Source organism: Silene latifolia, chromosome 10 (genome assembly GCF_048544455.1).
Source record: "Silene latifolia isolate original U9 population chromosome 10, ASM4854445v1, whole genome shotgun sequence".
Classification (NCBI taxonomy): Eukaryota; Viridiplantae; Streptophyta; class Magnoliopsida; order Caryophyllales; family Caryophyllaceae; genus Silene; species Silene latifolia.
Genome location: NC_133535.1, coordinates 102747430 through 102756549, shown reverse-complemented (window position 1 = coordinate 102756549; position 9120 = coordinate 102747430).

Sequence of the window (9120 nt, the reverse complement as noted above, 5' to 3'; positions counted from 1 at the left end):
ATATATATATATATATGTGTGTATATATATATATATATGTGTGTATATATATATATATATATATATGTAGGGTCAGGATCCGGTGAGAACCACTAACATAATGAGAACCGTGAGAACCCTTGGTAAATCATCATCAAATCTTGTTCCGAAAGTTTTGATGCATCATTTACCCTTAGTTTAGCATATTCTAACACATTTTTAGTATAGGTAAACAAAAAATTTTGATTTTATTAACAAATATAAACTTAATGTACAAAAATACAATTAGGTATACTAAAATGGATATAGATGCAGGGAAATCAATACTAGGTGCATGAAAATTGTTACATGCATGAAAATGATTATTAGGTGCATGAAAATATCAGGCTCTAAGTACACGAAAACGAGTTCTAGGTGCGTGAAAATTATTAGATACATGAAAAATGAGTATTAGGTGCATCAAAATTAATAAAATGTTTCTCGTCTCGATTCCGGTCAATAATTTATACTTTTTGGACCAAGAAATATGTTATCTAGACATAAAATTCTATGCCGAATCCAAATATGTCGTTATTTTTTAGAAAAAAAATCATTAAGGTGGAGTTCTCAAGGTTCTCATTATGTAGGTGGTTCTCACCGGATCCCAAATCTATATATGTATATATATATATATATATATATATATATATATATATATATATATATATATATATAAACTATAAAACTACAAAAACTACGCGAAGAACATAAAACTTACGAAGAAGATAGATAGATCCAAGAAGTAGGATCGATCTAGGCACGAAAGATGATGAAGGGAGGAGGAAGAAGGCGTGGCACGAAACCCTAGGGAGGGTGGAGGCACACGGCACAAGGGGAGAGAAGAGAGGGGGGAATTAGGTTTAGGGTTTTGTGAGAAATAAGAGAAAAGAATTGCAAGGGTTTGGTTTCCCTTCTTATTTATAGAAAAGCTCATGGGTTTATTCCAAGCTTAGGCCCAAAACTTACCCATCTACACCAAGAATCACGTGAGACCTAAGGAAAGAGCGGGTCTTCACCGTTTTCGAACCCAACGGGCTAAAAAGACAAGAGACAGATATTTTCCCGGAAAATAAAATATGAAATAGGGTTATTTAATATGAATACTCTATACTATTACCCATCTTCCTAAAATAAACCAAACTATATTTTATCCTAGAATAAACTCAACTTCGGATACTCTCATCTCAAAATACACTAGCTTAATTTTAACCTGCTACATCAAGTTAAGATGAACCGCTAAAACAAATATCTTCTCTCCCCCTTACTGCCTCCCCCCACAAAACCACAACCACCACCCGAACAACCACCACCTAGCATATTGACCAGCCTCCATATTGATTGTAGGCCAGCCGCTGAAACAGCGTCACCATTCACCACCGAACTAATCATTGTAGGACAACCGCATCCTTAGTACCACCACTTGCCCCATCTCTTTATGGGTCACCATCAATCTCAAATTTAAATCAAATTCAAAATGATGAACAAACATTAACACAAAAAAAGCCGTATGAATCTCTCCAACTCCCAACAAAATTACCTTAATTAATTCTTCAAACACTTAGATGTATCACAAGCATCAGAATCTCGCAACATCATTAAAAGGCACAATCTTATTCACAGGGGTTGGAAAATCAGAGTTTGTTGCCCAGAAAATATCACCAACATTAGTATCTTTATAATTAAATCTGGATTTTTATCCCCAATTAATGCACTACTTCACGGTATATTGGATTTTTAACAAAAAATGATGTTTTTGTATTGCTTAGTAAGTCAGGAAACTGTGGACAATTGATTAAATTAGCATTGTACATGTGCCAAGGCAAAAGGTGCATTTTTTATTGGTGTGACATCAAATGAGGTTAATAATTTGATGAGTTTTGTTGATCTTCATTGTATATTTGCCTTTGCATCGTACCTGTGCAAAGCCTATTTTATTTTGCTCCGGTTATATCGACCACGATTCAGATGGTTATGGGGATACTATGGCCATTTCGTTGATGGTTAGTATGGTTGTGGGGTTGTGTTGTTATGGTGGTCGTGCATAAGAGTTGGGATAGCGGGTGGCGGTGGTGGTGGTGATGGTGATTGTAGGTGGACGGTAGCAGTTTTGGCGGTGGTGATATGCTGAGGGGAAGAGGGTTGAGTGAGTGGTATAAGAAGGGTGAATAGTAGTTTGTTAAGAAAGAGAGGGGTCAGTTAACTTGAAAAACATTAAGAATGAAGGTAAGTTAACCGGTTAAACAGGTAGTCGGTAACTCAGATTATTATGAGAAGAGGAAGGTACTAGTATAGTTTATTGTGAGTTAAAATAAAGTTCAGATTATTATGAGAAGACGACCAATAGTTTGGAGTATTACTATTAAATAACCCTATGAAATATGGGAAAATAAATTAAAGAATTATATTATGAAAATTAGGGGTGTTACAATTGAAGCCTTCTTTTGAGCACTATTTGAAAGGTAGGGGTCTTCTCCCTGCTGAGGCTAAAGTTTGGATCCCTGAGAGTGGTCCAGTCAGGGATAACTGGTGTAGTCCTGGCTAGTTTTGTATTTTTGAGTGGGCGTTCAAAGGAGGTTGTCAGCTTCCACTTTCTCCGTTCATGACTGAAGTTATCAGGCCCGTCAAGGTTCCCCCGTTCTAGCTCATGCCAATGGTTTGGAAAATTGTTCATTCTGTTGAATATCTATGTGCGAAGCATAACTTGGTAATTACTTTTGAGGATTTTAAGAATGTTTACCATTTGAAGAGCAATACCACTGAGCATTTCAATCTTCGAGTCAGGGCAAAGATGGCTCGTCTGATTACAAATTTCGATTCAGGTGATGACAAGCGTTGGGCACAGACCTATATGTTTATCAGGGCACATTCCGTTGCTCCTGACTTGGATTATCTCAGCTATCCTGCTGTTGAGGAAGGTAGATTCTTTTCCCTGCATTCAATTTTGGTTAGAATAGTTAATACATTAATTTTTGAAAGTAGGCGTACTTGAATTGTATTCGTAGTGGCTGATTGGGCTAATAATCCTGATGCTGAGGGATCAGCTGACCGGATTGCTGCTTTCATGGCCCTGCCTGATGAGAAGAGGGCGTAGCCTGCATTTCTTGGGCAAGCACCTATGCCTCATTTTAAGAAGGATAAGTTGAGCACCTATAAGGCTGTTAAGGGTGCCAAAGCTTCAGGGGCTTCTTCGTCGGGCAGTAAGTTTGTTGTCTCTTCTTTGTGAATTGCTTTGCCTGAACACACGTTTTTGTATTACTGATATAGGGTTTCGTCGTGTAGCTACCAGAGCTTCTGCCAGGATTGCTAGCTTTGGACTGTCTTTAGTGAAGGCAGGTATTTCCCAGATCATAGGGGAGAAATCACGGAGCAGTGAGGCTACAGGGAGTGATAGCACATTGCAAGTCCAGGCACTTACCCAGCATGATCAATTGGTGTCTCCCCTAATTGTTGTGATTCATGAGCCTGGTCGTGCTGACAAAAGGAAGAGGTCGGATGAGACTTCAGAGGGAGTTGGTGAGGTTAGGGGGTAAGGGCCAAGCTTGATGAAGTTCAATTTGCTAAGGAACAGATCCAGGCTCATTCTTTCTTGGTTGACGATCCCTACTACAAATATCAGGCTGAGGAGTCATTTGCTCGGGCATTGGCTGCTATGTATCATTCCAGGGACTATGCTGCTAACCTGGTTACTATGCTGCAGGAGGTAATGATTCTTTTCTCCTTAATTTTGTTTTGGTTATGTGTTTTTTGTTTTGTTTTGCCTGATTGGTGGTCTTTTTGTAGAATGTGAATGATATGTTGAGGGGTGCCTGTCAGCTGGAACCTTCAAATGGTGTCAGGGATACTTTGGACTGGGAGGTGCAATGCCTGAAGAAGGATGTTGAGTCCCTGAAGACGGATTTAGAGGTGTTGAAAATGGAGAATGAATCTTTAAAGAAGGAAAATGAGAAAGGGAAGTCGCGGCTGGTTGTGGAGACATCAAAGCTGGGTTCTGCTCAGAATGTTGTGAAGTCTATCTAGGCCAAGCTTGATACCGTCCAGGAAGAATTGAAGGCTGGGAAGTAGGCTATGCAGGATCAACTGAAGGTAAATGAGGAGCTGGCTGCTGACAGGGACTTGGTGCAAGGTAGATACAAGGATGCTGCCATGTATTTCTTTGCTAAGGGTCGTGTAGATGCCATGAAGGAGCCTATTGAAGTCAGGCCATACTGGAACCCTGATAAGGAGATGGTTGAAATTAATGCCACATATCCTAACCTTTTCAAGTTTCATGCTGATGATGAGGTTGATTCCCCCCCCCCCCCCCTCTCAAAGGAAAAAAAGTGGTGAGCCTAATGATGAAGAGGACGATGAAGGGGAGGAGGAGCCAGTTGATGAGGGTATCAGTTTTTCTACTGCTTCCAAGGCAGGTTAATAGCTTAGTTTTTAGAGTAGCTGTTTTTTGGCCCATCCAGGAGGGGATGTTCCCTGGACAAACAATTTTTAGATTCTGCTGGTATTTTGTCCTATCCAGGAGGGATGTTCCCTGGGTAACTTTGGATCTACTGTTTTTGTTTTGATGCAATTTGAAGACATTTTCTTGTTCCTTTGAATGTCTTGGTTTGATTGATTGGTACCTGTAGTAATGCAATTTGAAGTATTTTGTTAGGGAACCACCTATCAGGAGGGCTTATGGCCCTCAATCCTTTTTGGGAAATCATGGCTTTCTGCCTGTCAAGAGGGCTTTTCTGGGTAGGAGGGGTGGTTGCCAGTCATGAGGGCTTATGGCCCTCAGCCTGTCAGGAGGGCTTTAAGGCAAGTAGTCTGGTCTTTTCCACCATCATACTTGTCTTTTTATTTTTTGTACTGAGCTCAGTTTTTTGTATGTCTTTTTTGGGTGAGGCAGGCAGGTGCCAAGTTTTTTGAAGCATTTCTGAGATGTTCTTTAGGTTGGGTAGAGTGGCCCTCAATCCTGAATATTTGTTTAAGCCCGTGTTTATAAGATCTAGATAAATTATTGAAAAAAGGCGTGAAACAAGTTTTCAGGATATAACATAGTAAGGATATAACGGGCAGATATGGTAGAATTTGTACTTAAATAAGAACATAACAGACAGGTATTCAGGCAAAATGACAGTTAGCAGAAAAACATAACATAATAAGGTCGTATGATTTTATTCAGGGGTTTTCCATATAAGACTTTAGCCAGGCAAGAGACAAAATTAATGGCCTTATCTGATTTGGATGATAGGATATTAGGTTTATACATGGAATAGTTTTAGGTGGAAAATGTTTCAAGATCTAGGAATCATTTCTCCGTCCAGGGTTTGTAGCCTGTAGGCTCCCTGTCCTACTATTTAGTCAATCAGATAAGGTCCTTCCCATGAAGGAGCTAGTTTGCCAGCATTTTTGTCCTTGGTATTTGGGAAGACTTTTCGCAGGACCAGGTCTCCTTCCTTAAATACCCTAATGTTTACATTTTTGTTGTAGCTTCTGGCTACTATTTGCTGGTAGGAAGTTATTCCGATCTTGGCTGCGTCTCTTAATTCTTCAGCCAGGGTCAGGCTATCTTGTAGTAGTGGCCTGTTTTCTTCTATTGTGTTTAGGCTACTTCTGGTGGTTGGTACGTGGCTTTCTGCTGGGATCACTGCTTCACAGCCATAGACCAGGGAGTAAGGGGTCTGGCCTGTGGATGTTTTGGGTGTGGTCATGTCAGCCCAGAGGACTAAAGGAAGTTCTTCAGCCGATCTGCCTTTTCTTCTCTTTAGTTTTTTCTTCAGGCAGCTGATTACCACTTTGTTGCTAGATTCAGCCTGGCCGTAGGCTTTTGGGTAGCCTGGTGTAGAGGTTACCAAGTTGATATTCCATTGTGCACAAAAAGCCATTGTCCTTTTTCCCACGAACTGAGTACCATTGTCACAAACTATTTCTGAGGGGATGCCATATCTACATATGATATTGCGTTTGATGAATGATATGACATCCTTCTCTTTGACTAGCCTGTATGAGTCAGCCTCTATCCATTTTGAAAAGTAGTCGTTCATGGCTAGCATAAAAACCTTTTGTCCAGGTGCTTGGGGTAGTTTGCCTACAATGTCCATTGCCCACTTCATAAATGGCCAAGGAGCTGAGATGGAGTGCAGTAATTCTGATGGTTGGTGGATAAATGGAGAATGAAGTTGGCAGGCTTCACATTTGGAGCTGTAAGCTATGCAATCAGCTCTAAGGGTTGGCCAGGAGTAGCCTGTCCTTAGTACCTTGCTTGCCAGGCTTCTGCCACCTTTGTGATTTCCACAGTATCCATCGTATATGTCCTCAATAACCTGTTTAGCTTCATGAGGTTCCAGGCAGCGCAGATAAGGTCCAGCCTGAGACTTTTTGAACAACATGTTATTTATAATTGTATAGGTGGAAGCTTTAATTCTTAGGGCCCTTGCTTCATGCCTGTCTTTAGGTAATATCCCTTGTAAGAACCAATCATAGTATGGTTTGGTCCAAAATTTTATGTCCTCATTGATGGGATAAGTTTGGTCAGGCTTTTCAATGGTTAGTTCTAACAGATGGACAATGGGTATCTTATCAAATACAGCAGGGCTGAAATTTGATCCCATGCTGGCTAGGGCACCAGCCGGGTGTTTAAGTCCCTTGGTATTTGATCAATGTCAAATGAACTAAACTTTTTGCAAAGGTTTTTGACTAATCTAAATAAAGAACCATTTTGGAATCCTTTGCAGCATATGTTCTTTTGACTCGATTGGAGATTAAAAGAGAGTCGGTTTTTACCTTGAGATTTTTCACACCAAGATCTATGCATACCTTGAGTCCAGCTATCAGGGCTTCATATTCAGCTTCATTGTTTGTTGCTTTGAACTCACAACTAATAGCCTGAGCTATTAGATCTCCCTGTGGTGATTTTAGTACTAATCCTAGGCCAGTTCCTCTCATATTTGTTGCTTCATCTACGTGTAAGGTCCATTCCTGGCCTAGTTTTTGAGTGTCAAGATGATTGGCCTCTTTTATGAGGTCTGGTTCTAGGCTGGACTAAATTCAGCCACAAAGTCTGCTAAGGCCTGAGATTTAATGGCTGTCCTAGGTTCAAAGGTTATGTCATAAGTACTTAGTTGTACTAACCATTTTGCCATTCTGCCTGAAAGTTCAGGTTTTCTCAGAACATATTTGATAGGCAGGTCGGTCCTGATAATTATTGGGTTACTCTCAAAGTAAGGTCTAAGTATTGTACAGGATATAATTAAAGCAGGCACATATTTTTCAAATAATCAATACCTTGTTTCTGCATCCAGGAGACTCTTACTAACATAGTAGACAGGGTGTTGTTGGCCTTCAATCTCCTTGATCAGGACTCAACTTACTGCTGTTTCAGTGACTGATAAGTAAACCGTCAGGGGTTCTCCTTTGTTAGATTTGGCCAGCAGTGGAGGAGTAACCAGGTAGGTTTTTATATCTTGGAAGGCTGTTTCGTGTTCAGGCATCCATTTGAATGATTTGTTCTTCCTGAGGAGGTCATAGAAGGATCTGCATCTTTCAGATGACCTGGATATGAATCTATTCGGGGCTGCAATTTTTCCTATTAATCTTTGGATATCTTTGACTGATTTGGGAGATTCTAATTCCAAGATGGATTTTATCTGTTCTGGGCTGGCTTCAATCCCTCTTTCTGTCACCATGTATCCAAGGAATTTGCCTGAAAAGACTCCAAAGTGGCATTTGGAGGGGTTGAGCTTCATATTGAATTCTTCCAGGATTTTGAAGGCTACTTCCAGGTCCTTTAAATGATCTTCAGCCTTCTTTGATTTGACTACCATGTTATCAATGTAGACCTCCATTATGTCACCTATTTGATCTTTGAACATCATGTTGACCGGGCATTGATAGGTTGCCCCTACATTCTTCAGGCCAAAGGGCATTGCCGTGTAACAATATATGCCCCTTTTCGTGATGAATGCAGTGTTTTCCTAATCAGCTGGTTGCATCTTATTCTGGTTGAATCCACTTGAAGCATCCATAAACGTTAGTACCTCATGCCCTGCTGTAGCATCTACCATGGCATCAATATGAGGAAGTGGGAATGGATCCTCTGGGCAGGCTTTGTTTAAGTCTGTGTAGTCTATACAAACTCTCCACTTGCCATTCTTCTTTTGTACCACAACCACATTGGCTAGCCATTCAGGGTACATTACTTCCCTGATCATTCCCATGTCTAGGAGTTTGTCCACCTCTTCATTAATGATAAAGTTGCGTTCCGAGGCAAACTTCCTCCTTTTCTGTTGTACAGGCTTAAATGAAGTGTCAATATTAAGTTTATGGGTAATAATATTGGCATCTATACCAGTCATATCAAAGTGGGACCAGGCAAAACATGAAGATTTACTCTTAAGAAAACTTACTAGTTCTGGTCTGATATTGTCACGGACATCAGATCCTATCAGTACGTGCCTGTCAGGATACTCAGGGTTTAAAATTACCTGATCTGTTTCCATTTGAGTTTCTGCCACATAAGTGCTCTTGACAGGGTACTTTAATTGTTAGGCGAGAGACTTACCTGCCTTGGAAGGTTTTAATGATTCAGTATAACATTCCTGGGCAGACTTTTGTTCACCTTTGATGGTTGCTATTCCCCACTCTGTTGGTATTTTGACGCATTGGTGATAGGTTGAAGGAATAGCTCGGACATTGTGGATCCAAGGTCTGCCTAGGATGGCATTGGAGGATGACAAGCAATCCAGGACTCCAAATCTCTCATATGATGAGACTCCTTCAACGTATGTTGGCAGGTAGATTTCTCCCAAAGTGTTCTTAGTTTAACCACTAAATCCTACCAGGACATTTGATTTCTTTATGATCTGGCTCTCATCAATCTTCATTGCTTTCAGGACGTCAAGCATGATTAGGTTGACTGAGCTGCCACCATCTACTAAAATTCTCATGACACGTGCAGTTCCTATTTGCATGGTTATGACCAGGCCATCATGATGGACATCAGAGATTCCCTGCATGTCAGTATCATCAAAAGTAATCTGAGGTAAATTTCTAGGTTTAAAAGGAGGTTTCATTTTTGACTCCCTGTGTTATTTTCTTTGGAGTTGAGCTAGTCAGGCTGCAGATTTC